Source organism: Elephantulus edwardii, unplaced genomic scaffold, assembly GCF_000299155.1.
Source record: "Elephantulus edwardii isolate Elephantulus edwardi_28Jun2011 unplaced genomic scaffold, EleEdw1.0 scaffold00441, whole genome shotgun sequence".
NCBI classification, from domain to species: Eukaryota; Metazoa; Chordata; class Mammalia; order Macroscelidea; family Macroscelididae; genus Elephantulus; species Elephantulus edwardii.
The window spans coordinates 656161-662921 of record NW_006400191.1 but is presented as its reverse complement, the minus strand read 5'-3'; the positions used below and the strand labels follow the sequence as shown (position 1 = coordinate 662921).

General features: G+C 41.5%; 1 protein-coding gene and 1 pseudogene across 1 annotated transcript in view; both read left to right on the top strand.

Moving 5' to 3' along the window:
* Positions 1 to 6761, top strand: part of CCDC22 (coiled-coil domain containing 22) — a 206151-nt gene that overhangs the window by 27289 nt on the left and 172101 nt on the right. The gene's annotated exons all lie outside the window — the stretch shown is intronic.
* Positions 1512 to 2525, top strand: LOC102844622 (annotated as a pseudogene).

Genomic DNA, 6761 nt, shown 5'->3' with positions numbered 1-6761 from the left:
AGCTGGACAATGACTAGGAATGATAGAAGGAGAATTGATGCCTTTGAGCTGTGGTGTTGGAGAAGAGTATTGAATATACCATGGACTGATAGGAAAACAAACAGGTTTGTTCTGGAGAAGGTGAAGCCGGGCTGCTCCTTGGAGGCAAGGATTCTGAAGCTTTGTCTGACATACTTTTGGACATGTTGCAAGGAGGGACCAGTCCTTGGAGAAGGATGTCATGCTTGGGAGAGTGGAGAGACAGTGCAGGAGAGGAAGACTCTCGATGAGATGGATTGAGTCAGTGACTGAGGTAAAGGTGTAGGTGTGTCGGAGATGGTGAAATTGGCACAAGATAGGGCAGAATGTAGGGCTGTTGTACATAGGGTCGCTATGAGTCGTGGGCGACTCGACGGCACATAATAACAACAACAGCAACATATTCCTTTTATACAGTTCTCTCCCTTGTCTCTTTCAATGCTGTGTACATTATTCATCCCCTCTTTTCTTAGTTTCCTCTCAACCCCCATATCAGTCCTGTTCTGTAACAGTGGCATTATGCAGTATTTGTCTTTTTGTGTCTGAGTTATTTAACTCAGCATAATATCCTCTATGGTTACCCATTTTGTATAATGTTTCATGATTTCTTTGTTTTTCATTGCCGCATAATATTCCATTGTGTGAATATACCACAGCTTCTGTATCTGTTCATTTGTTGATGGGCACTTGGGTTGTTTCAACCCTTTGCTGTTGTGAACAAAGCAGCAATAAACATGGGCGTGCATATATCTGCTTGGGAGGCAGTTCTGGTTTCTTTAGGGTATATTGCCAGTAGTGGAATTGCTGGGTCAAATGGTATTTCTATTTCCAACTTTTTGAAAAAGTGCCATACTGCTTTCCATAGTGGTTGTACCATTTTACACTCCCACCAACAGTGAATAAGGGTTCCAGTTTCTCCATAGTCTCACCAACATTTGTTTGCTGTTTTGTTAAATTTTGCTTTTCTTTCTGGGGTGAGATGATATCTCATAGTTGTTTTGATTTGCATCTCTCTTGGAGCTGGGATTTTGGACATGTCTTCATGTGTTTGTTTGCTTTCTGAATGTCTTCTTTTGTGAAGTCTCTGTTCATATCCTATGCCGATTTTGCAGTTGGGTTGTTTACCTTTATCTTGTGGCATCCATTTGTTTTTTTAATTTGAGTGAAAATTTACAAATCATATTAGTTTTTATTCAGTCATGTACCTTTTGTTTTATAACAATTATTATACTTGAATAATGTAATTACAGCATATCTTTTAAGTGTTTTAAAATATTAGTTTTGATGCCCTCGCCTGGTGTGCCTGCCTGGCGTGCCCTGGACCCCGTGCGGCCTGGGCATGCCCAGTGCGTGGGCAGCTGCCCGGGCCTGGGAGCCCTGGGCGCCCAGCCAAGAGGGCCTTTGGCGGGCGAGGGCTGGGGCCGCGGTGGCAGCGGAGCTGCCTGGCCCTTCATGATGAGAGGTTTTGAGGTGCTTCCCTCTTTTTCTGTGTAGTTGGTATATTGGAAGGTGAAGAGATGGCTGACAGTTTCAAAACCTTCCTCCAGGACCTGGGTATCTGTACCATCTCAAAGCTAGATGCACAGATACAGCAGAAGAAGGAAGGAAGAGCAGCGACGGAGATGGGCCAGCAGCATCCTTGCGCAGAGGAGAACACAGAGTATAGAGCGGAAGTAGGAGAGCAGGCCACGTATTATTAGTAGGATTGTTCTGTGCTGTGCCTGGAATGGAGGCGTGTTCTGGTTTAGTCTCATGCTGTTTTACCGAGTGTTTATTCCTGTGCTTCAGTCAGTGACAGCGCACATTATTGGTGATCTGTCACTACATGGAGATGTTTGGTCATGGCTGGAATTCCTCCTCACGTCAATTTTCAGTGCTCTCTGGGTGCTTCCCCTGTTTGTGCTGAGCAAAGTTGTCAATGCGATTTGGTTCCAAGATATAGCTGATCTGGCATTTGAAGTATCAGGAAGGAAGCCGCACCCATTCCCTAGTGTCAGTAAAATAATTGCTGATATGCTTGTCAACCTTTTGCTGCAAGCTCTTTTCCTTTTCCAGGGGATGTTTGTCAGTCTCTTCCCCATCCATCTCGTTGGTCAGCTGGTTAGCCTCCTGCATATGTCCCTTCTCTATTCCCTTTACTGCTTTGAATATCGCTGGTTTAATAAAGGAATTGAGATGCACCAGCAATTGTCAAACATAGAAAGGAATTGGCCTTATTACTTTGTATTTGGTTTGCCCTTGGCTTTCCTCACAGCAATGCAGTCCTCATACATTATCAGTGGCTGCCTCTTCTCCATCCTCTTTCCTTTATTATCAGTGCTAATGAGGCAAAGACTCCTGGCAAAGCATACCTTTTTCAGTTGCACCTCTTCTCCTTGGTGATCTTAAGCAACAGACTCTTCCACAAGATAGTCTACCTGCAGTCAGCTCTGAGCACCTCAGTCTCTGCAGAGAAGTTCCCTTCACCACATCCATCTCCTGCCAAACTGAAGGCCACCGACCACTGATTCCCCTGCCATCCAGGGTGGATGTATGGGACACTATCCCTGCCCACCTCCCCCTAACCAGGGAAGGCAGGACCCAGTCTGCTAAGGGTCCTTTGCATATTTCCTTGTCTCTGACAAACTTAAGCAGAATCTTCTGACACCAGTGTATAGATTTTTAGCACCCCAGTACTTCAAAACAAGTGAAAAGCCTGTGGTCTAAATGCACTGCAGGTTTTTCTGTGGCTATTATATAGCATTTGCTGGACCCGGGGCCTGGACTGATTTAAATACTCTTTCTCCCACCTTCCTTCCTGCCTTCCACTCCTGGATGAATGTGTTTTGTAAATCTAGTTGTTGTAATTTGTGAATTTGTTATGTTCTTTTGGTTCTGTGAAGCACATACATTGGATGTGGCTAGTAAAGGAGGATCTCAGTCACTAAGTAATAGTCCTCACTGTCTTGTTTTCTGTAACTCAGGTGAGGTTTTGGTCTTGTTCCACTGCGAAAAAAAAGGATCTGAAGAGATGAGATGCAACAAGAGGAAAGACCTCTCAGCCACATCATTTGGGCTTTTGAGGTGTGATTTTCTTTCTTTCCCGTGAAGGGCAAAGACTTTCTTCACTGGTACCTAAAGTATCCCAACTAGGGACACTTCAGGGAGTTAGCAAGTCTGGACAAGTGCCACAGAGACACCAAATGCTCAGAGAAGGTATCTGAGGTTCTGGAAGTCTCAGTTTACTGTTGGCCATTGCTGGGCCTGTCTTCAAAGGAATATTGTGTGCTGCAAATAGGAACTGATGGGGCAAATTTATTAAACCCATTGAACTTCTGAAAAAAAGTTATTTTTATTGGTTTGTATATAATAATTCATTTACAATGAGTTTCATTCATGTACACTGTTTTATACAATCTTTCATTTACATTGTGTTTCATGCATTTATATTTATTGTATTTCATACAGCCAATCACTGTTGATCTAGGCCTATCTGACCCATATAATCTACCCCATCTCTTTGATTCTCCATGGAATCTTTCCTATTCCTTCAGCACCCCCCCAATCCATCCACTAAACTCTGCTATCTCAGTGATTGCCATAATTACAGTATATCTTGAAACCCTTATTTAAACAAGTTTTTTTTTTTTTTATGGGGCTTAGTGGCCTAGTGGTAAGAAGCTGCACTGCAATTCTAAAAGCACATGGTTGAAATCTACCAGCTGCTCCAGGGGAGAAGGATGGGCAATCTCCTGTGTGATTTATTACCTCTAACAACCTGCTGGAGGTTCAGGTATGGATCACTTCTAACTTAGCAGAACATAGCAGCAAGAACAATGTTAATATAATTAGCTATGGTAATTCATTTGTCATTGGTGCATACTATTCTTTTTCTTTTTTTAATATTTTCTACCAGTTTATTTACAAAATTCTAATACATTGTTTTCAAGAATAAATTCTTTCAATTTCCCTCACCCCCCATCAAGTTTTACAACCCAGTGATTAATTTCCCCTTCCCCCTGCACATCCTCATCCCTCTGCTTCCAACCTCTCCCACTCCTCTTGGATCCTTATAATCATTCTACAATAATGGTTTTATACAATATTTATCCTTGTGGGACTGAGTTAGTTCACTCAGCATAATGCTCTCTAGTCCCTCACAAGTTAGCTAAGAATTTACAAAATCCTTGCTCCTGGGAGCTGCATAGTATTCCATTGTGTGAATTTACCATAATTTCTCCATCCATTCATTTGTGGTTGGACATTTGGGCTATTTCCATGTTCTTGCGATGGTGAATAGTTTTGCTATGAACATTGGTGTACAAATCTCAGTTTGTGCCTCAGTTCTCCTTTTTTCAGGGTATATTCCAAGTCGTGGAATAGCATACTATTATATGAAGCTATTATGGTTATTCATTTGTCTTTACTGTATTTGTTTCATTGCTTGAAGTTGTTTTAACTTCCCCCCTATAATTTAGAAAATGTAATTTTTTAAATTGTATATTGTTTCATTAGTTGACAACATTGTTGCTTCATCTCTTTTTCTATATTTATTTCTCTGTGAAAGATAAGCAATTTTTGGTGGTGACCCATTTATAATGAAGCTGCAGATATGATACCTCCAGTTCTTTAGCATTAATTCTAAAATAAGGACTTTTTTTCTATGACCACAATACTATTATTTCATCTAACAGAATTACAAAGTCATGCAATTGTTTTTTTCTAATCCACACTGTGTTTTGTTTTTGCTTTTGTTGTATGCCTGAGTTGGAACCAAACCACAGCTGACCCTCCAGCTGATTTTCAGAGACAGTTAATTGCATGAAAGGAGATTGACCAGCCTTCTTCCATGGAGCAACTGGTGGATTCAAATTACTTGCCTTTGGGATCGTAGCACAATTTCTCACCACTAGGCCAATAGAGCTTCCTCTGCTATATATTTAAATTTCCCTAGCTGTTGTCAAAATATCCTTTATGACCTGTTTTAAAGTCCAGAAACTAATCAAGGATTGTCATTGTTGCTATTGCTGTTTTTATTGTTAATGTGCCTGTGACTCATAGTGACCCTATGTACAACAGCCCTAAATCCTGCTCTATCCTGTGCCAATCTTACTGTCTCTGACAAACCTTCCCTCATTACCCCAGTCACTGAATCATTCCATCTCATTAAGGGTCTTCTTCTCCTGCGCTGTCCTTCCACCCTCCCAAGCATGATGTCCCTCTCCAAGGACTGATCCCGCCTTGCAATATGTCCAAAGTATGTCAGACAAAGCTTCAGAATCCTTGCCTCCAAGGAGCAGCCTGGCTTCACCTTCTCCAGGATTTACCTTGTTTGTTCTCCTAACAGTCCATGGTATGTATTCAATACTCTTCTCCAGCACCACAGCTCAAAGGCATCAATTCTCCTTCTATTACCCCTAGTCATTGTCCCACTTCTGATGCATAGTAAATAATTACAAAGACCATGGCTTGTATCAGGCACACCTTAATCTTCAGACTGACATTGTTGCTCTTCAGTACTTTGGAGAGGTCTCTGACAGCCGACTTTCCCAATGCAGTCTGTCTTTTAATTTCCTGGCTGCTGGTACCAAGAGTGTTGATTGTAGAGCCAAGCAAATTGAAGCTGTTGACAGTCTCAATCTTTTCACCATCTGTAATGATGTTGCCAATTGGCCCAGTGGTGAGAATCTTTGTTTTCTTGATGTTGAGCTTCAATCCATGTTTAAGGTTGCAGTCCTTGACCCTCTGCAGCAAGCGCTTCAGGTCCTTCTCAGTTTCAACAAGCAGGGTTGAGTCATCTGCATAATGCAGATTGTTGATGAGTCTACCTCCAATTTTGATACCACATTTCTCCTCATAGAGCCTAGCCTCTCAGATAATCTGTTCTGCATATAGATTAAAAAGATATGGAGATAGGACACATCCTTGGCATACACCCTTCCCAATTTTGAACCATGCAGTGTTTCCTTGCTTTGTTCTGATGACAACCTCCTGGTCCAAGTATAGATTTTGCATAACCACAATCAAGTGTTCTGGGGTTCCCATTATTCTCAGATCCAGCTACAGTTTGTTATGATCTACACAGTCAAATGCCTTTGCATAGTCAATAAAACATAGATAGACATTTTTCTGGTCCCCTCTGCTTTCAGCCAAGATCCATCTGACATATCCCTAGTACCACGGCCTCTTCTAAACTCAGCCTGCACTCCAGTCAGTTGTCTGTTGATGTGCTCTTCCAGTCGTTTTGGATAATCTTCAGCAGAATCTTGCTTGCATGTGACATCAGTGATACTGTTCGATAATTTCCGCACTCCATCAGATCACCTTTCTTTGGAATTGGAACAAATAGAGATCTCTTTCAGTCAGTTGGCCAGGTGGTTTTTCTTCAGATTTCTTGGCACAACTTGGTGAGTACATCCAGGCAAATGTCTGTTTGTTGAAATATGTCAATTGGTATTCCATCAATTCCTGGATCCTTGTTTTGTTGTTTTTTTTGTCAGTTCTTTCAGAATAGCTTGAACTTCTTCCTTCATCACCACAGGCTCTTGCTCATACATTTTTTCATGAAATTCTTCTGTGTCCACCAATTCCTTTTGGTACAATGACTCTGTATACTCTTTCCATCTTCTTTTAATGCTTCCTGGATCATTTAATATTCTGCCCAAAACATCCTTAAGTATTGTAACTCAAGGCTTGAATTTGTTCTTAAGTTTCTTGAGCTTAAGAAATGCTTAGTGAGTTCAGCCCCTTTGATTTTCTGACTC